The following is a 22,240-nucleotide window of genomic DNA, read 5'->3' on the forward strand; positions in this document are numbered from 1 at the left end:
GGGGCTTGATATGCGCACACTGCTTCCCCAGTATGCAAATAGGGGCATTATAACATCATAATGAGGGGCGGGGCTTGACGCGCACACACTTTTTCCCCAGTATGTATGGGCAAAATTGTTTGGTGAATTGGAACGCGCGGGGTTAAAATTTTGCCTCACAACATAGCTTAGGACGCTCTCGGGGTCCAGACGTGTGACTGTGCCAAATTTTGTGGCTGTAGCTGCGATGCCTATCCCGGACATACACACATACATACGTACACACATACACACTTTGAGCTTTAGATATTATATATATATATGCTCAGCTCTAGGTATCAGCAACATAGCTGTAGTTTTCACCAGGCAATATGCTGCCGAGAACATGGATTTCTGTTTATAAGCAATCCAATTACTTAATGAATAGGCAGCATTTTTCTCGTTTAGTATAATGCACCCCACAGTCCTCCACATAATGCAATGCACCCCACAGTCCTCCAAATAGTATAATACACGCCACAGTCCTCCCCATACCATAATGCACCCCACAGTCCTCCATATAGTTTAATGTGCACGAGAGTCCTCCATATTGTATAATGAACCCTCCATAGTCCTCTGTCGGGCAGAGTCAGGAGCCTCCGATTCTCATGGCAATGTCGGCCGATCCCACCCGTGTCAATGACATTGGTCCGATGTGTATGGGGCCTTATAGGTCTGTCAGTGAGCTCCTTCTACCTTGGAGTTTGCAGCTCCTTTATCCATCTTTTCTGAGCTCCTCTCGGCTGATTTATAACCACATGCCGGTGCCCAAAATCCATGTATTTAAGTGAAAAAAATCTCTGAAGGTGTCCACAAAGTTTAAAGTGTCTGTTCGTTTTTCTAATGTGTCTGTTTTAGTAAAATCTTGGATGTCAAATGAAACGTCAATTCTGAAGCATCTTTTCCCGTGCTGAGCTGTTCCTCCGTTACCCCTCCTGAATATTTATGGACACATAGACACCGATGTGTGATGATTCCTCCTGGCAGTTCTGATCGCACAGTTTCAGTCTGTATAAGGCCCCATCCTCTAAGTGGTAACACCCAGGAGTCAACGCATTAGGGTGACTGTCTATCGGGGCGACTGTCCATCGGGGCGATTGTACATCGGGGCGACTATGTGTCAGGGCAGTTGCAGTATCTAGGAGGGATACCAGAGGAATGGCACCATCAAAAATGTCTGGAAAGATGCGGCAGAACGTCATCTTTTGTGCTCATGAGAAAATCGCTTCAAAACTGGACAGAAAAATCGTCAACTTTATGGTCCAATCCAATATTATACAGGAGAGTGTATGTGGCACAGGTCTCTTCAGATGGGTAGGCAGACGAGCGCTGGCTGAATGTCTGCAGATGTCACCAGACCTCACACAGGTGGAGATTTCCTTCTGGGGAAGCTGATAACTTGATCAATTCTAACATTATCTACAATGTATCGTACTTCTGCACATTCTGGTTTGGGGGGATCGCAGTATTAGGGTGCAGGGTGCAATGATATTCTCGGTGTCCTCCATCCCATAAGCATAACTCTATAGTTTGTACTGAACACAACCGCAGAGATTCTGGAAGTTTCTATCAGAAGAAGCAGATTGCATTGATCTACATGAGAGTTTTGAGTTTGTTTCCAAGGTGACGTCTGATTCCTTTATTTTTTTTGTGGAGGAGCCGCAGATTTATTTCACATATGTGAATAACTTGTTTTTATTTATGTTTGACTGTTACTGACAAGGCATCTCTGTAAGAAGCAAAAAGAAGGAAGGTAGATGCAAGATGGATAAACAGATATGTAACAGATATGAGATGGCTACATAATATAATAGATGGATAGAGGGAGAGATCCGAGATAGATAATATATACATAAGTGATAGATATTCTTCTAAATGTATCAGTTCTGCCACCACCTAACCATGTATGTAGTTGCCAACTCAGGGCAGCGGATTGCTTCTCGCACCCTTGGGGCATTGTGATTCGATGTGTCCTCTATAATTAGAGACAATGTAATCCGAACTGATATAGTCACACCGAAGTACAAAAATGAGTTCATAAGCCTCCATGAGGCCTGTCGCCATAGGGGGAAAGGCCAAAATAACATATAGATCCTACAAAGGCATGGAGTCATGAATCTACCATCACCAATAATCAATGAAATTCTATTGAAAAATTGCACAACAAAAACAAAAAGTACATACTGTATATTGTTTTCCAGGTGAAGACTCTGGCGAACCAAAGGCTAGGATCTAACCACATAAGGTGATGAGAGGCAGCATGGAATAACTCTAATATTGAAATATGCATACCATCTACATAAGTTTGGATCGTAAAGTGAAATTCAACGTGTTATGAGCATAGTGCAAAAACACTAGAAAAGGTGACCACCCAGATATATAGTATACAAAGCATCCTAGACAGTTATAGTAAGATGAAGTCCCCTTGCTTTGCCATATCCCTGTGTCAAACCTCGTTCCTGCAACCGCAACGTGTGTTTCGCATGGGCTTCCTTGGGAGGTTGTGAAAGATCCGAAGATTTATTTCATGTATGTGAATAATTTGCTTTTATTTATGTTTAACTGTTATTAGCAAAGCAACACTGTAAGAAGAGAAAAGAAGGAAGATGCATAGAAAGGTATGAGATGGATAAAGAGATACAGTCATGGCCGAAAGTGTTGGCACCCTTGAAAATTGTTCCAGGAAATGAAGTATTTCTCTGAGAAAATTATTGTGTTACACACGTAGTAGGGGAACCACTGTGCCACGGTCCAGGGAGAGCTTGGTGGGGCTTAACTAAGTGAATACCTGACTCTTCGCTAATCCCCTGATGGTGAGGTTAGACTTGGTTCCAGATAAACACCAGGTACTGCTTCAGGATGGACCCACAGAGCCATGGCAGCTGACCCCCAAGTGGGATAGGGAAGTAGGATCGGTCAGGAACTGGTTGACAGGAGAGGGTACGGCTGGCTGGCAGGTACGAGATCAAGCACAAGCAGGTCTGCTACAGGAACACAGGACGGATATGGGTATAGCGTCAGCAGGATGGACTGTAAGAGGTGCAGACAGTGAGTATGAACAGGATCAAGTAAATGGGGTGGACAGGATCAGAGAACACATGTACGGAAACTTTACAACTAGCTAGCAGTATATATACTGGTTAACTAAAGTTGGTAAGGCACCTCTCAATAGGAGAGGATGTCTTATATACCAAACGCCTTGCAGCTATTGGCTGGGGACATTTTTAGCAGTGCGCACGTTGGCCCTTTAAGAGGCAGTGAGTGCATGTGAGTGTAGGGAGGAGGGCTCCCGCAGAGTGTCCGGGCCGGAACCAAAGGGACCGCCATCTAGGTTTCTAAGGAACTGTACCCAGGGAACGGAGAAGGAGAGTGGACTGCTGGGAGTGACAGGACAGCAAGGAGAGGGGCCAGTATAAAAGGGACAGGGAGCGCGCAGGGGGGGTCAGTTGGCGGAACGGCACACACGAAGCAAGAGACTGTGGGACTTTGAGAGAGCCAGAGTGACAGACGGTGACCAGAGAGGAGACCAGTGGCAGAGGGGAGACTTACAGTGGCCTGCAGAGAGTAAGCGCCGAACTTACCAACAAGATACTGCTGCTTCACTCCCATCTGGGGTCACTACCTGCCCACGGTCGTCCGCAGCCCTTACCGCTGTGCTCCAGCCTGTTGCGGCCTGTCCGTCGCCTCTCGCAGCCACTGCCGCTTCACTCCAGCCCGTGGCTGCGGCCTGCCCGCTACCACCCCGCTTCAGCCCGCGGCTGTGGCCTGTTCATCATCGCCCGCAGTTGACGTCACCCCGCTGCAGTCGGCAGTTGGGGCCTACTCCTCACCTACAGAGAAACTCTTTGCCTAGGCCCTGGCCATGCACGTGGCCTGCCAACTGCCACTCCTGGTAACTGCGACACAACCCTGCTTGGGGACTGGAGTCTCATTGAACTCACGAGCCGATCCCCGCTGTTTCTACAGGGGGTTACCTCATCAAAGGACTCCCTCAGGGCCTGTTGTGCCCCAACTCCTCCTGGGCGCTGGGGCACCTGAAGACTACGACAGATCTTCAGGAGCTGGGCCCAGCGGCTGCGACACCAAACTAGCCTCATCAGAGACGCCAAGGGACGTCAGGACGGATAAGTGACACTATAGGAAATAAGGACCCGTAGTTTGCCGGGTTAGTCGTGTTCTCATTGAAAGTGTTTGTTTTTGCAGAGTCCCTGCGAGGACAATAGCTGTTATTGTGTTTTGGTTGCTTAGCATAGCCCTAGCAGCTTAAATTTATAAAAGTTTTCTTCCCAAAGTTCAGCTCAGTCTCGCGTCTCGTCACTGCATCCTGCGTACCTGCTGTTACCTACATTTGGCATAGTCGACAGGATGCAGTCTCCGAGCGCGGACAACGACGCCCCAGACCAGGGCAGGGCCGTGAGCTCAAAAGATAGCGAGGGCCCCCGCTCCAGCATTTCGTTGGGGGCTATGCTGAGCAACCTGCCTAGGTTTTCCGGCTCTAATACCATGCTATGGAGCTGGACAGAATGTATGCGGGGGCTCTTTCGGATGCACCCGATGACTCCTGACCTAGAAGCCGAAGTAGCTCTCATGGCATTAGACGGGGAGGCTCGGGATTCAGTAATGTTGAGGCCCCCGGGACACCGAAACACCTTTGTTAGAGTATTGCAGATTTTAGAACAGACCCATGGGGACCCAATCAATGTGGGAGAGTTAAGGACCCGGTTGTTCAGTCGGATGCAGGGAGAGGGGGAGACCATCACGCAGCAACAAGAAGATACAGAAATTGGACTCCTGCCCAGATGGGTGGCCATCGGTAAATTGTCCACGGGCTCACAGAGACAGACTTTGATCCAAGATACGTTGCTGATTTTGCGCCAGTGGGAAAAACTAGTCGTCAAAAAGGGACTGCTATATCGAAAAGCCATGTCACGAACCACGTCAGCTACGATATGGCAGGTGATCGTACCCAGAGCCCATCTCGACCAACTGGCCCGGGAAGCCCATGAGAAGGGGGCTCATTTTGGTGCTCAAAATACTTTACAATGGCTGCAGCAGATAGTGTACCACCCACGCTTGCACGCTGCTGTAGATGAAGTTTGTCGTACCTGCCGCCGGTGCGAGCTTGCTAAACCCCCCGTGCAACGAGCCCTGGTGCAAACTATTGTAACATCAGCCCCTCTGGAGCTTTTTACGGTGGACTATCTGACCATAGGTCCTGCCTATCAGGGGTATGAACATTGTCTCGTTATGGTGGACCATTTCACCAAGTTCGCCGTGGTCACCCCCACCCGAGACCAAACAGCGGAGTCGTCCGCCTATGCATTTTGAAAGAACTTTATTCAAGTGTACGGCTGTCCACAACGAATACATTCAGACCAAGGAGCGTGCTTCCTAGGAAAAGTCGTGGAAGAGCTACACCATCTTTACGGTATCGATAAATTGCGGACTACGCCGTACCACCCACAGGGAAACGGAGCCTGCGAACGATTTAATCTTACGCTAAACACTGCGCACCCTGGAGAGCGACCGCAAGGCCCGCTGGCCTGAATATGTCCCCGAGCTGGTGTGGGTATATAACAATCGGGTGCATCAAGTGACTGGTTACACCCCCTACTCATTGCTGTTCGGACGGGAAGGCAAAGGAATTACGGAGGTGGAATTGAACCTGGAGGAACCCCAACCCTGGACCGGGATATCCTCGTGGGTCCGAAACCACCGGCACCGGCTGCAGACCCTCCACCGTATTGTCCATACAAAGCTCCAGGATCTAGAACACCAGGGGGAGCACTGCCCCCACCCATTGACTTTCAGACTGGGGATCGGGTACTCGTACTTGATCAACGTCCCCAAAACAAGTTAGAACCATGGTGGGAGGTGAACCCGTACCGAGTGTTGCGCTGAATAAGCCCCGACAGACCTGTGTACGAAATACAGTCTGAAGGAGACAACGTGCCTCTCACTCAGGTTGTGCACCGTAACATGTTACGACCTTGTACGTCTACCGATCCCCGGCGGCTCGAACCGACCCTCCAGGTACCCGACCCCCTGCCCACGGTCTGGGACCTGGATGACAAAGAGGACTTCCCCGTCGCATCTGCGGGTCGCCCCAGTAGTGGCACTACAGTAGACCCGGGCATCCCACCAGAACCAACTATTCGACCACCCCAGAAGACTTCACTACATCCGAGCTTCGACGCTCCGAGAGGTCAACAGCTGGCAAACCCCCTGATCGTTACGAACAGGACCAGTTCGTATGGCCACAAGGACTGTCGTCCCAAAAAACTAACCCGAGTCTACAAAAACCCTCGCCCGAGGACTGGCGAGCATACAGGGCAGGGGAGTGTGGGAGGAACGGCCCCCGTCGAGTGTCTGGGCTGGAACCAAGGGAGCAGTCATCTGGGTTCTGGGGGAAACTGTCCCCGTGGGGCAGAATTCAGGGATGGACCGTTATGATAGACAGATGGGCTGGGGGAGGGACCAGTATAAAGGAGGCGGGGAATTCCCGGGACGATGAGTCAGCAGATGGGGACAGAGGAAGCAGGAGACCGTGGGAGCGACTGAAAGCTAGAGCGACTGACCAGTGCCAGGGAAGACGCTCTCAGAGGACTCCAGAGGGACGGTGCCAAGGCGATCATCCGAGACTTGCTGCCCTGCTCCAGCCTGCGGCCACTGCGACCTCAGTTCAACCTCGCTCCAGCCCGCGGCTGCTGCCTGTTCCCCGCCACCCGCAGCCGCCCTGCTCTCACCAGTGGCCATGGCAAGTACAGCGCCGTCGGCAGCCACCACTGTCCCGCTCCGGTCCGCAGCAGGGGCCGGGCCTCTGCTGACAGCTGTTAGCTGCCCAGGTGGCCTGTCATTCGCCACCACACATCACTGCCGCTTGCCCCAGTCCAGGGGCTGTGGCCCACCCGTCCAAGGACTCCGCCGGGGCCTGTTGGGCTCCAGGGTCATCAGCGCGCCGGAGCGCGCGAAGACTTTGTCAACACCTCAGCAACTGGGCACAGCAACTACTATGCCGAAAGACCACCATTCCGAGAGGCGAGGGACGTCTGGACAGCTAAGTTGACTGTATAATTAAGGACCCGTAGTCGGCCTTACCGCGGCCCTATAGTGACCGGCTATTGCCGGAAGTAGTCGTGTTCTACCCATTTGTGTTTGCTTGTATAGAGCCCCTGCGAGGGCAACCCGTGTTACCCCTTTTGGTGATCAGGCCGTGACTGAGGAAAGTTCCCTCTAGTCTTATAAACGTTATTATAGAAAGCACCAAATTGTCTCGCGACTCGTCACTGCATCCTGCGTACCTGCAAGCACCACATTGCCACCAATTTTGTCCTGCCCATTTTGGGGGTTTGGTGTGAAATTATGTCCTATTTGCCTTTTTTTCCTCAGTTTTCTTTTGTGTTGTTCCTATACACACAAAGGAAATAAACGTGTATAAGAAAACATGTGTGCTTGCAATACGATAATGATGCTCATTCTGACACACCCGAGGCAAGTAGCAGGTGTGGGCAATAAGGAAATCACACCTGTACCAGTTAAAAAGTGGAGAATTTGGCTCAATCTTTGCATTGTATGTCTGTGTGTGCCACACTAAGCACGGAGAACTGAAAGAGAACTGTCTGAAGACCTGAGAACCAACATTGTTTGTTTACAGTGTATTGTTAATCTGAAGGTTACAAGTCCATCTCCGTTGATCTTGATATTCCTTTGTCCATTGCATAATCAAGAATTTTACAACCCATGGCACAGTAGATAATCTCCCTGGATGTGGACTGCTGAGAAAAATTGATTAAAGGTTGCAACACAGGATAGACTGGATAGTGGAAAAGCCCTAATCAATTTCCAAAGAAATTCAGGCTGTGCTGCAGGCTCAGGGTCTATCATTGTCAGTGAGAACTAGCCGTTGACATCTGAATGAAATTAAATGCTATGGCAGGAGATCCAGGAGGATCCCACTGTTGACACAGAGAAATAAAAAGCTAGACTGACTGTAGTTTGAGAAAATGTACGTAAGCCAAAATCCTTCTGGAAAAGCATCTTGGGGACAGATGAGACCAAGTTAGAGCTTTTTGGTAAGGCACATCATTCTACTATTTACCGAACACGGAAAGACACCTATAAAGAAAAGATCACAGTACCTACAGTCAAATATAGTGGAGATTCAAAGATGTTCTGGGGTTGTTTCGATGCTTCTGGCACTGAATGCCCTGACTGTGTGCAGGGCTTCAAGAAATCTGAAGATTACTAGCGTATTTTGGATGGCAATTTAGTTCCCAGTGTTAGAAAGGTGGGTTTGCATCCTTGATCATGGGTCTACCAGCAGGACAATGACCCCAAACATACTTCAAGAAGCCTCTAGAAATTGATGGAAACAAAGCACTGGAGAGTCTTGAAATGGCAATGGCAAAGAGTCTGGACCTAAATCCCATTGATCACCTGTGCAAAGATCTTAAAATTGCTGTTGGGAGAAAGCCAAATATGAGAGACCAGGAGGAGTTTGTAAGAAGAGTCCAAGATCTCAGCTGAGAAGTGTAAGAAGCTTGGTGGTGGTCGAACAATTAAATATTAAGTTAAAGGTTCCAACAACTTTGTCCAGTCCGTTTTTGGTGTTTCGTGTAAAGTTATGTCCAATTTGCCATTTTTTCGCAGTTTTTTTGCGTTGTTACAATACACACGTCATGATCCTGTGTTGAATTTTGACCTGGAATCTCAGGGGTTAACTCTTTGGCCTCGTTTTGGGCATGGGGAGGATTTTTATAGCCAATGTGGACCTCCATCCTTGTCAGTTATACTTTAGCCCTCGACTTAGTTAAGTGACACCTGTGCATTTGTGCTAGTGCCATGTGCCTACATTTCTGCCTGGATTACCTGTTTTTGACCCAGTCTGTTGCCTATTGTGTTCTTGCCTGCTGATTTGGTACTGTTTATCTGTTCTCCTGGTTTCTGACTTCGGCTATGGCTCTGGATATCCTCCTATCTACGCCCCTGGTACTTCTGCTGTCCGTACGGTTGTGACCCTTGGCCTATCCCTGACATCCCTCTTGTCTAGTGCTCATCGGTGCTTCTGTTTGAATTATACCTGCTGGTAGGATCTTTATTTCTGGCCGACATCTCTCTCTGCTCCTGCTCCCTCTGGGAGACCTGTGGCTGGCTCCGCCCCTTGGCAGTCACGTGCTTCAGGTCCTGTTTGCCTGAAGCACGCATCTCCACCGCTGCCGCCCCGCTCCACAGGTATTTTTGAGCATAGTTTTGTTCTAATCAGGACACACGCACTGGCTCAGTGAGCAAGTGCAGTGCGGTGTTCCTGACAACACAAAGGAAATAAACCTGAGTATAACAAAAAGTGTAATTGCAATAATTTTCTGGCAGAAATACATAATTTTCTGGAATAATTTCAAGGGTGCCAACACTTTTGGCCATGAGTGTAGATAATGTATAGATATGAAACGGATAAATCAGTGATCAATGATAGATCTTCTCCCAAATGTATCAGTTCTGCCATTACCTAACCATCCATGTAGTTGCCATCTCGGGGCAGCATGCTTTGCTCATGCCCTCGGAGTATTGTAATTTGATGCTTTCTCTATAATTAATAGCTGATGTTACAGTATCGTTCCTTGCTAATTATCTGGGGTCATTAGTACATTTATAAGTTGGATTCAGTGTACAGTCCATGGCGATAAAGGAATCAACTCATTTATGATGATCTGATAATGACACATTGATATAGAACTGTGTAATTACCCAGTTGCTGCCCCCTAGGCTGAGTGTGAAGGGGGAGGGGGAGAGTTTAGAGGGGTCTTTTCCACTGCTTCCTTTTTGCTGGGGGGCCGCACGCTCCCAATCATAGACAGTTCATATCAGCAGCATTGCCATCCACTGCGCTGAACTGTGCGCTCTCCAATGCTACATGCTGCAGCAACTTAGCATCTGCGGCACCGGCGGAGAGTGGTGACACTGTATCTGGCGGGATCAGGAGCTGACCGCGCTCTCCAACCAGCTGGCCATTGTCAAAGCAGCCCTGTAAGAAAGGGCTTGTAAGCGTTGCAATTCTTGCCACTTCTGGCAGACTGTAGAGGTAGCTGGCTACCTTGGCAACAAGCTGCAAACCAGGATATTACTGACCCCTCTGTCCTTGAGAATGTAGAGGATGTCTAATAACAGGTAAATTGCTAAGTTACTTAACAGAAACAGAAGCAATTTCATCCAGTCATGATGGGAGTTACCCTTTCCGATCATAGGACCCTCTCCATTCAATATGACTTGGTGTTTTTGGGTTGGGTGAATATTCCAGCCAGCCCGCTCCATAATAATGAAAGCTCCTCTGTGGTAACATTCAGGTTTCGGCATAGTGTGAGAGAGGGGCCACCAAATTCTATGGGGGTTCAGTATTTCTCCCCTTATGTTAGGACTAGGATTGGGGCTAGGACTTGAATTAATAGTGATATATACATTTTATATATATGTAATAAAAAATAAAAAGTAACTAAAACTAGGACACGGCTTGTTTTCGGGGAATACTGTGCTAATTACGTTTGTCGGTAAACATTGAGATTCTTTTTGATGTAGAAGTAGGAAACAATCCGCGTCCTGAAGTGAGGGAATATGCATCAAAACTGGATGTTCGGCACTGAAAATGAGCTATTAGCAATGGGAGAATCACCGTTACCTGAAAGCGGCGTTACCGCTCCATTATCCTGGAAGAAAAGAGAAGAATAAACACCACTTTTATTACATGACTACATCCAAACACAGACGGGGGAACACATCACGAGAGGGATTAGAGGCCAGTTTTGCTTGTGGCTGTGTTTCTGTTATTGTATGAAAGAAAAGAAAAAGGATACATCCAAAAAAGGGGAACTCCAGTACAAAATATCAAAGTGAAAAAATGTATAAATTTTATTGACAACATGTACACAAACAGCGAGATAAAAACACTTAAAAACACACAAAGAGCATGTCACAGTCATGTAATACTGAAAAAGTGACTGTCCCACAAGAGATACCCCTATGTAGCAACAATTTGATTAAAGTATAAATTTAGCAGACAGCTGGCCAAAAAGCCAAATATGAAATGTCTATGACGCTCAACATATAAATAAAGATGATATATAATAGAAAAGCCCCGAAAAAGGGCAAATCATTAAACACAGCACCATGCAGCAAAGGTACCCAACAATTCAAAACAGCCAAAAGAATGTATTCAGGCTGTACAAGGATTGATAACCCTGTAGGTCAAAGAAAGAAAGAATGGGAAACCTCTACATATTCCAAAGTAAAGTGCTGACAATGAGCAATCAAAAGAGGATAAAAATACCCCAATAACAGGTGAAGCCAGTGGTCTGCGGGGTAAATCAGAGAGGGAACCGCACCCCACACGTATCGCCACGTGCGTGTGGCTTTCTCAAGGGAGAAGGCGCTTCATTCTCCCTTGAGAAAGCCACACGCACGTGGCGATACGCGTGGGGTGCGGTTCCCTCTCTGATTTACCCCGCAGACCACTGGCTTCACCTGTTATTGGGGTATTTTTATCCTCTTTTGATTGCTCATTGTCAGCACTTTACTTTGGAATATGTAGAGGTTTCCCATTCTTTCTTTCTTTGACCTACAGGGTTATCAATCCTTGTACAGCCTGAATACATTCTTTTGGCTGTTTTGAATTGTTGGGTACCTTTGCTGCATGGTGCTGTGTTTAATGATTTGCCCTTTTTCGGGGCTTTTCTATTATATATCATCTTTATTTATATGTTGAGCGTCATAGACATTTCATATTTGGCTTTTTGGCCAGCTGTCTGCTAAATTTATACTTTAATCAAATTGTTGCTACATAGGGGTATCTCTTGTGGGACAGTCACTTTTTCAGTATTACATGACTGTGACATGCTCTTTGTGTGTTTTTAAGTGTTTTTATCTTGCTGTTTGTGTACATGTTGTCAATAAAATTTATACATTTTTTCACTTTGATATTTTGTACTGGAGTTCCCCTTTTTTGGATGTATCTTTTTTCTTTTCTTTCATACAATGGTTTCTTGTACATCCGTGGTGAACCCGTGTTATTGCTAGCTGTGCCCTCCATCCTTCATGTTTTTCTGTGTTTCTGTTATTTGCGCAATTCCTTATCAAAATGTCTCCCTATTTCTGACCATTTTGTTTCCTCTTAAGATATCGCATATCTGTTGAGAAACCATATTCCATTGCACTCACCAATAGACCATGAATTCAGTGGAGGTGTGTATGCTCACCAACAGACCATGAATAAAGCGGAGTTGTGTATGCTCACCAACAGACCATGAATAAAGCGGAGTTGTGTATGCTCAACAACAGACCATGAATGGAGCGGGGATGTGTGCATACTCACCAACAGACAATGAATGGAATAGAGGTGTGCATGCTCACCAACAGACCATGAATAGAGCGGATGTGTGCATACTCACCAACAGACCATGAATAAAGCGGAGATGTGTATGCTCACCAACAGACCATGAATAAAGCGGAGATGTGTATGCTCACCAACAGACCATGAATAAAGTGGAGATGTGTATGCTCACCAACAGACCATGAATGGAGCACGGATGTGTGCATACTCACCAATAGACCATGAATTCAGTGGAGGTGTGTATGCTCACCAACAGACCATGAATAAAGCGGAGTTGTGTATGCTCACCAACAGACCATGAATGGAGCGGGGATGTGTGCATACTCACTAACAGACAATGAATGGAATAGAGGTGTGCATGCTCACCAACAGACCATGAATAGAGCGGATGTGTGCATACTCACCAACAGACAATGAATGGAGTAGAGGTGTGCATGCTCACCAACAGACCATGAATAAAGCGGAGATGTGCATGCTCACCAACAGACGATGAATAAAGCAGAGATGTGTATGCTCACCAACAGACGATGAATAAAGTGGAGATGTGCATGCTCACCAACAGACGATGAATAAAGCAGAGATGTGTATGCTCACCAACAGACCATGAATAAAGTGGAGATGTGAATGCTCACCACAGACCATGAATGGAGCGCGGATGTGTGCATACTCAACAATAGACCATGAATTCAGTGGAGGTGTGTATGCTCACCAACAGACCATGGATAAAGCGGAGTTGTGTATGCTCACCAACAGACCATGAATGGAGCGGGGATGTGTGCATACTCACCAACAGACAATGAATGGAATAGAGGTGTGCATGCTTACCAACAGACCATGAATAGAGCGGATGTGTGCATACTCACCAACAGACAATGAATGGAGTAGAGGTGTGCATGCTCACCAACAGACCATGAATAAAGCGGAGATGTGCATGCTCACCAACAGACGATGAATAAAGCAGAGATGTGTATGCTCACCAACAGACCATGAATAAAGCGGAGATGTGCATGCTCACCAACAGACGATGAATAAAGCAGAGATGTGTATGCTCACCAACAGACCATGAATAAAGTGGAGATGTGAATGCTCACCAACAGACCATGAATGGAGCGCGGATGTGTGCATACTCAACAATAGACCATGAATTCAGTGGAGGTGTGTATGCTCACCAACAGACCATGAATAAAGCGGAGTTGTGTATGTTCACCAACAGACCATGAATAAAGCGGAGTTGTGTATGCTCACCAACAGACCATGAATGGAGCGGGGATGTGTGCATACTCACCAACAGACAATGAATGGAGTAGAGGTGTGCATGCTCACCAACAGACCATGAATAGAGCGGATGTGTGCATACTCACCAACAGACAATGAATGGAGTAGAGGTGTGCATGCTCACCAACAGACCATGAATAAAGCGGAGATGTGCATGCTCGCCAACAGACCATGAATAAAGCGGAGATGTGTATGCTCACCAACAGACCATGAATAAAGCGGAGATGTGTATGCTCACCAACAGACCATGAATGGAGCGCGGATGTGTGCATACTCACCAACAGACCATGAATGGAGTAGAGGTGTGCATGCTCACCAACAGACCATGAATAGAGCAGAGGTATGCATGCTCACCAGCAGACCAAGAATGGAGCGGAGGTGTACATGCTCACCAACAGACAATGAATGGAGCAGAGGTGTGCATGCTCACAAACAGACCATGAATAGAGCAGAGGTGTGCATGCTCACCAACAGACCATGAATGGAGCGGATGTGTGCATACTCTCCAACAGACAATGAATGGAGTAGAGGTGTGCATGCTCACCAACAAACCATGAATAGAGCGGAGGTATGCATGCTCACCAACAGACCATGAATGGAGCGGATGTGTGCATACTCTCCAACAGACAATGAATGGAGCAGAGGTGTGCATACTCACCAACAGACCATGAATAGAGCGGAGGTGTGCATGCTCACCAACAGATCATGAATGGAGCAGATGTGTGCATACTCTCCAACAGACAATGAATGGAGTAGAGGTGTGCATGCTCACAAACAGACCATGAATGGAGTGGATGTGTGCATACTCTCCGACAATGAATGGAGTAGAGGTGTGCATGCTCACCAACAAACCATTAATAGAGCTGAGGTGTGCATGCTCACCAACAGACCATGAATGGAGCGGGGATGTGTGCATACTCACCAACAGACAATGAATGGAATAGAGGTGTGCATGCTCACCAACAGACCATGAATAGAGCGGATGTGTGCATACTCACCAACAGACAATGAATGGAGTAGAGGTGTGCATGCTCACCAACAGACCATGAATAAAGCGGAGATGTGCATGCTCACCAACAGACGATGAATAAAGCAGAGATGTGTATGCTCACCAACAGACCATGAATAAAGTGGAGATGTGCATGCTCACCAACAGACGATGAATAAAGCAGAGATGTGTATGCTCACCAACAGACCATGAATAAAGTGGAGATGTGAATGCTCACCAACAGACCATGAATGGAGCGCGGATGTGTGCATACTCAACAATAGACCATGAATTCAGTGGAGGTGTGTATGCTCACCAACAGACCATGGATAAAGCGGAGTTGTGTATGCTCACCAACAGACCATGAATGGAGCGGGGATGTGTGCATACTCACCAACAGACAATGAATGGAATAGAGGTGTGCATGCTTACCAACAGACCATGAATAGAGCGGATGTGTGCATACTCACCAACAGACAATGAATGGAGTAGAGGTGTGCATGCTCACCAACAGACCATGAATAAAGCGGAGATGTGCATGCTCACCAACAGACGATGAATAAAGCAGAGATGTGTATGCTCACCAACAGACCATGAATAAAGCGGAGATGTGCATGCTCACCAACAGACGATGAATAAAGCAGAGATGTGTATGCTCACCAACAGACGATGAATAAAGTGGAGATGTGAATGCTCACCAACAGACCATGAATGGAGCGCGGATGTGTGCATACTCAACAATAGACCATGAATTCAGTGGAGGTGTGTATGCTCACCAACAGACCATGAATAAAGCGGAGTTGTGTATGCTCACCAACAGACCATGAATGGAGCGGGGATGTGTGCATACTCACCAACAGACAATGAATGGAGTAGAGGTGTGCATGCTCACCAACAGACCATGAATAGAGCGGATGTGTGCATACTCACCAACAGACAATGAATGGAGTAGAGGTGTGCATGCTCACCAACAGACCATGAATAAAGCGGAGATGTGCATGCTCGCCAACAGACCATGAATAAAGCGGAGATGTGTATGCTCACCAACAGACCATGAATAAAGCGGAGATGTATATGCTCACCAACAGACCATGAATGGAGCGCGGATGTGTGCATACTCACCAACAGACCATGAATGGAGTAGAGGTGTGCATGCTCACCAACAGACCATGAATAGAGCAGAGGTATGCATGCTCACCAGCAGACCAAGAATGGAGCGGAGGTGTACATGCTCACCAACAGACAATGAATGGAGCAGAGGTGTGCATGCTCACAAACAGACCATGAATAGAGCAGAGGTGTGCATGCTCACCAACAGACCATGAATGGAGCGGATGTGTGCATACTCTCCAACAGACAATGAATGGAGTAGAGGTGTGCATGCTCACCAACAAACCATGAATAGAGCGGAGGTATGCATGCTCACCAACAGACCATGAATGGAGCGGATGTGTGCATACTCTCCAACAGACAATGAATGGAGCAGAGGTGTGCATACTCACCAACAGACCATGAATAGAGCGGAGGTGTGCATGCTCACCAACAGATCATGAATGGAGCGGATGTGTGCATACTCTCCAACAGACAATGAATGGAGTAGAGGTGTGCATGCTCACAAACAGACCATGAATGGAGTGGATGTGTGCATACTCTCCGACAATGAATGGAGTAGAGGTGTGCATGCTCACCAACAAACCATTAATAGAGCTGAGGTGTGCATGCTCACCAACAGACCATGAATGGAGCGGATGTGTGCATACTCTCCAACAGACAATGAATGGAGTTGAGGTGTGCATGCTCACCAACAGACCATGAATAGAGCGGAGGTGTGCATGCTCACCAACAGACCATGAATGGAGCGGATGTGTGCATACTCTCCAACAGACAATGAATGGAGCAGAGGTGTGCATACTCACCAACAGACCATGAATAGAGCGGAGGTGTGCATGCTCACCAACAGACCATGAATGGAGCGGATGTGTGCATACTCTCCAACAGACAATGAATGGAGTAGAGGTGTGCATGCTCACCAACAGACCATGAATGGAGTGGATGTGTGCATACTCTCCGACAATGAATGGAGTAGAGGTGTGCATGCTCACCAACAAACCATGAATAGAGCGGAGGTGTGCATGCTCACCAACAGACCATGAATGGAGCGGATGTGTGCATACCCTCCAACAGACAATGAATGGAGTTGAGGTGTGCATGCTCACCAACAGACCATGAATAGAGCGGAGGTGTGCATGCTCACCAACAGACCATGAATGGAGCGGATGTGTGCATACTCTCCAACAGACAATGAATGGAGCAGAGGTGTGCATACTCACCAACAGACCATGAATAGAGCGGAGGTGTGCATGCTCACCAACAGACCATGAATGGAGCGGATGTGTGCATACTCTCCAACAGACCATGAATGGAGTAGAGGTGTGCATGCTCACCAACAGACCATGAATGGAGTAGAGGTGTGCATGCTCACCAGCAGACCATGAATGGAGCGGAGGTGTGCATACTCACCAACAGACAATGAATGGAGTGAAGGTGTGCATGCTCACAAACTGTAGCAATTATGTAGGTACTAAGGAATCTGATAGCTTGGGATGAAACCAGTCCGAGAACAAGGCTGCAGCAAAAAGGTGTATTTAAACAAAACAGAAATGCAAACAGAACTAACACAGATATTCCTGCAACTGTAACGAGATGCTCAGCACAATATAGTAAATCACAGCATACTGAATAGTGGGACGCGACCGCTAATACAAACCAGTCCAGTAAAGGTATGACGCCGGGGAGTGCAACACACTTAAACGAGGAAGTCCATTAAGGATATCAGTGGGTATGTGTGGCGCCCCTGAGGCTCAGTCGCCACAGAGGTACTACACCTTCTCCTAAGGTGTAGTGCCCCACCGCCTAGGTAAGTTGGGAACTCCTTTCCTCACTCCAACACCTGCATCCCACACACAGGATAGTTCAGCACTGATCACATTGCGGCTCATGCTTAGAGGGTAGCAGAGCACCTCTGGTGATTCCTTGCTTCATAACACGAGATGTGCTGGGAGGTGGATGGAGTTGAGATCCATATAAAAGAGTGGGAAGGTTTAGAATTGGAGTCAGGTCAGTCTGGAGGTCAGTCAGACGGGGAGTCTAAGGCTGAGAGCTGGCGGACAGGAGGTCAGCCTGAGGGGAGCTCAAGGCAGAGGAAGACAGTCAGTCAGGCGAGGCTGAGGACTGGTCTTAGTGGAACGAGCTTCCTGGGAAAGGAACAGAAGGAGAAAGACGTAGAACTGCAACTTAAGCTTCCATAAGAGAGAGAAGGAACAGCGCGGAATGAAGGAGTAAGAGAACAGAGAGGAGTTGTGGGTTGGAAGAGGAACCCTGCCTATAGGTTCTCAGTGCAAGGCCGAGGCCCGGTCCCCGAGGTTGTATGGACACTTATGGTTCTGCAGCAGACACCGGTGGAATAGTTGGCTGTAAATGCACTTCTCCCATCTAAGACTTGGGACACAACAGCAACACGGATAGAGAGCCGGGATCCAGGAGGTCCCTGATCTGCCTACAGCTATCTGTCATACAAGTAGAGTTGTTAGGAATATCTGACAGGAGGAACTTCAGAGTAACCACGGTACTGGAGCTCTTCACACTAAAAGGCACAATAGAGGAGTCGTTCAGGAAAGGCACATGTTGGCGGAGTGTTGGAGAGGAGAACCCTGACTTGCCCGGGAGGTTGATTGAGTCTCTGCCCCGGAGGACACGGCACGGAGGCAGGCACCAGTGGGTACCACGAACTGTGAGTAAAGCTTTGAAACTGCAAGCCCTGGTGTCCTCCATTCATTTGCTGCTAACACCTTCAGCGCCGCTACATCTGGGTACCAGCATCTATACCATTCTGCGCCTCTCCTCATCCATTGCACCTGTACTGCCCTGGGACTGCAGCTCCGCCTGTGGGGAGCTGCACCATCTTTGCTGCACCGCACCATCAGTCTCAGTGGATCTGCATGCAGCGTTGGCTCAACATCTTACTTGCCAAACACCACGGGTGGCGTCACAAACTATCCATATAAACTATACTATTAACATCACCGCCATTGATATTGGGTGCCCAGGGCCACGGACCGGGTCACTGCTGCTGTGACACATCCCACTGACACCGGCCCGGTACCGAGTACCCCACAGCCCTGGGTGTGAGGGCAACCCATATGCATACAGAACTTCAACGTGGGTATCCAGCAAGGGGATAGTGGAAATTCACACAGTGCTTAAACAAGGGAGTCCAGCAGTAACTTGATCACACGTGCGTACAGCACTTGTTTGTGAGAGTCTGATAATACGTAGAAGAAGCGTAGTCCAGAAGATAGGAAGTTACACTTCTTACTGACCGCAGCAGCTTCTGAGGTGAGAGGCAGCACCCAAGTATTCTGGTCAATAGGCAACCCCGGTCAGGATCCGGGAGCACACAGAAAATGGACGGCAGCTGAACGAGGCGAGGCAGACCACTGAATAACGAACAGCAGTAGCAGAGAGTTCACCAGCACAAAGGGCAGCCACTCAGGAGCCAACAGCAAAAAATACTTAGGCAAGGAGGAACATGCATTCCAGACTTAAATAACAGGACAAACAGGAAGTTCCATGACAGGGCGAGATACAAAACTCCATCTTGGATAAGGGCAAACAGGAAAATCCGGAATCCTTATACTAACAGACAATAAAAGGAGCGGAGGTGTGCAAGCTCACCAACAGACAATGAATGGAGCAGAGGTGTGCATGCTCACCAACAGACCATGAATGGAGCAGAGTTGTGCATGCAAGTCAACAGACAATGAATTGAAGCTGGGGTGTGCATGCTCACCAATAGACAATGAATGTAGCGGAGTTGTGCATGCTCACCAACAGACAATTGTTATAATAATTGTAATAAATACTCTTTCTATTATTGAGATATATATATATATATAAATATATATAATATATAATGCTCAATGTGTGTGTGTATGTATGCATGTATGTATGTCCGGGATTGGCATCTGCACCGTCGCAACTACAGCCACAAAATTTGGCACAGTCACACGTCTGGACCCCGAGAGCGTCATAGGCTATGTTGTGAGGCGAAATTTTAACCCTGCGGGTTCCAATTCACCAAACAATTTTGCCCCTATCTACATAATGGGGAAAAAGTGTATGTATGTATTGGCATCTGCACCGTCGTAGCTACAGCCACAAAATTTTGCACAGTCACACGTCTGTACCCCGAGAGCGTCATAGGCTATGTTGTGAGGTGAAATTTTAACCCCGCATGTTCCAATTCACCAAGCAATTTTGCCCCTATCTACATAATGGGGAAAAAGTGAAAGGAAAAGTGTTGGAGGCAAATTGACAGCTGCCAGATGTGAACAAGGGGGACTTAAAGAATGAGAGCGATGGCGCCAAAGAGTATATACCGCACAGTTGCTAAGGTGGGGCCCTGACATGGGATACTCACCACACATGGGGATATGAACATACACACAAAATGTGCTCATATACCACCCTCAGCACACATTTCACCACACATACACCAACCTCACCACATAAAAGTCGAAACACAAAAGTCGCCACTCAAAACTCACCACGCTGTCCCAGAGTTGTTTAAAAGATGAAAAATGAGCTGTGATTGGTTGCTATCAGCAACAGTTTTCTTTGTAGACAGTTGTGGTAACTGAGGCCTATTATTCTTATCATTTCTATGGTGTTATCATCCTTCTGTAAAGCTGGAAATAACACAATTTATTACCGAGCCAAGACAGACCACCCTCTGACACAGACTGCAGGGGGAGCCCAGTATCACACAGGATAGGATAAGATACACAGCTCAGCACACAGTACCACACAGAATAGTATTAGATACACAGCTCAGCAGACAGTATCACACAGGAGAGGATTAGATACATGGCTCAGCAGTCAGCATCACACAAGAGAGGATTAGATACACAGCTCAGCAGTCAGTATCACACAGGATAGGATTAGATACACAGCTCAGCAGTCAGTATCACACAGTCTGCATAAGAAGACTTCCGAGTCATAGACGCAGGGAAAAATACCGGCGCATGCGCAGTAGCGATTATATGCTTTGCCCACAGTTGGGCAAAGCATGCTGCGCAAGCGCGAACGTCCTTATAAATGCGCAGGCTGAATAAACCGGCATCTGTGATATTCACAGAAGAAATTATGGCCAGCAAGCCAAGGGGAGGAGGAGAATAAGCCACGCCCAGACCACGGCGATTTCCATAAATCGGAAGAGTGATAAAAATGGTATTTATCATCAAAGGTGCGGGGACAAGGGGGATCAAAAGTACGACTAGAATACTTAGGTAACACACAATTCAATGATATCTTTACATGATATCTCAAAAAATGGGTGACAGACTCCCTTTAAGATGAGAGTGCTGTTCCATGTAAGTTATGCTTCTATGGTTTATATAGATTGTATTACTTCCATGCTGTGTATAATGGTCTTGCATTTGCTCTGCTGCCACCTGCTGGTCTTTTTTCTATATAGCATCCTGCAGCTAATTAATCCTCATGCATGCCTTCCACTTCCGGTTCAAAGTTCAGCTCTCCTCTTCCTCCTTCCAGCCATTGTTAGTTTCACTTTCTCCTGGGAGAGACATGCTGGTACCGAGCTGTGAAAGGCATCAGTCTTTTGACCACACTTTGTTGCTCACACCTTGTTGTTAACACTCTGCATTTCTGGAGAACTTATTGTATTACCAATCATATGCTGTATGTCCAGATTTCCGATTAAACAAGTCCGGACTGTACATTCCCTGGTGTGCATCATCTCTCCGGATGCTGAGCAACATATGGTCCTGTCTGCCCTGCATTGAGGAAACAAAGCTAGGACCTCTCCCTGCCCCTATTCATCAGCCACATCTTCATTTGCCTCATGTGGGGACAGAACAAATGCAAAGCACAGGGCACGATTCCTGGGTCCTTGAGCCCTGATTACCAGATAACTGGGGGTCTCAGTGATCAAATGCTAAGTGATTAGTCCGTTACCCCGAGAGCGTCATAGGCTATGTTGTGAGGTGAAATTTTAACCCCGCATGTTCCAATTCACCAAGCAATTTTGCCCCTATCTACATAATGGGGAAAAAGTGAAAGGAAAAGTGTTGGAGGCAAATTGACAGCTGCCAGATGTGAACAAGGGGGACTTAAAGAATGAGAGCGATGGCGCCAAAGAGTATATACCGCACAGTTGCTAAGGTGGGGCCCTGACATGGGATACTCACCACACATGGGGATATGAACATACACACAAAATGTGCTCATATACCACCCTCAGCACACATTTCACCACACATACACCAACCTCACCACATAAAAGTCGAAACACAAAAGTCGCCACTCAAAACTCACCACGCTGTCCCAGAGTTGTTTAAAAGATGAAAAATGAGCTGTGATTGGTTGCTATCAGCAACAGTTTTCTTTGTAGACAGTTGTGGTAACTGAGGCCTATTATTCTTATCATTTCTATGGTGTTATCATCCTTCTGTAAAGCTGGAAATAACACAATTTATTACCGAGCCAACACAGACCACCCTCTG

The sequence above is a fragment of the Dendrobates tinctorius genome, unplaced genomic scaffold (assembly GCF_039654945.1).
Source record: "Dendrobates tinctorius isolate UK_male_01 unplaced genomic scaffold, ASM3965494v1 ptg000114l, whole genome shotgun sequence".
Classification (NCBI taxonomy): Eukaryota; Metazoa; Chordata; class Amphibia; order Anura; family Dendrobatidae; genus Dendrobates; species Dendrobates tinctorius.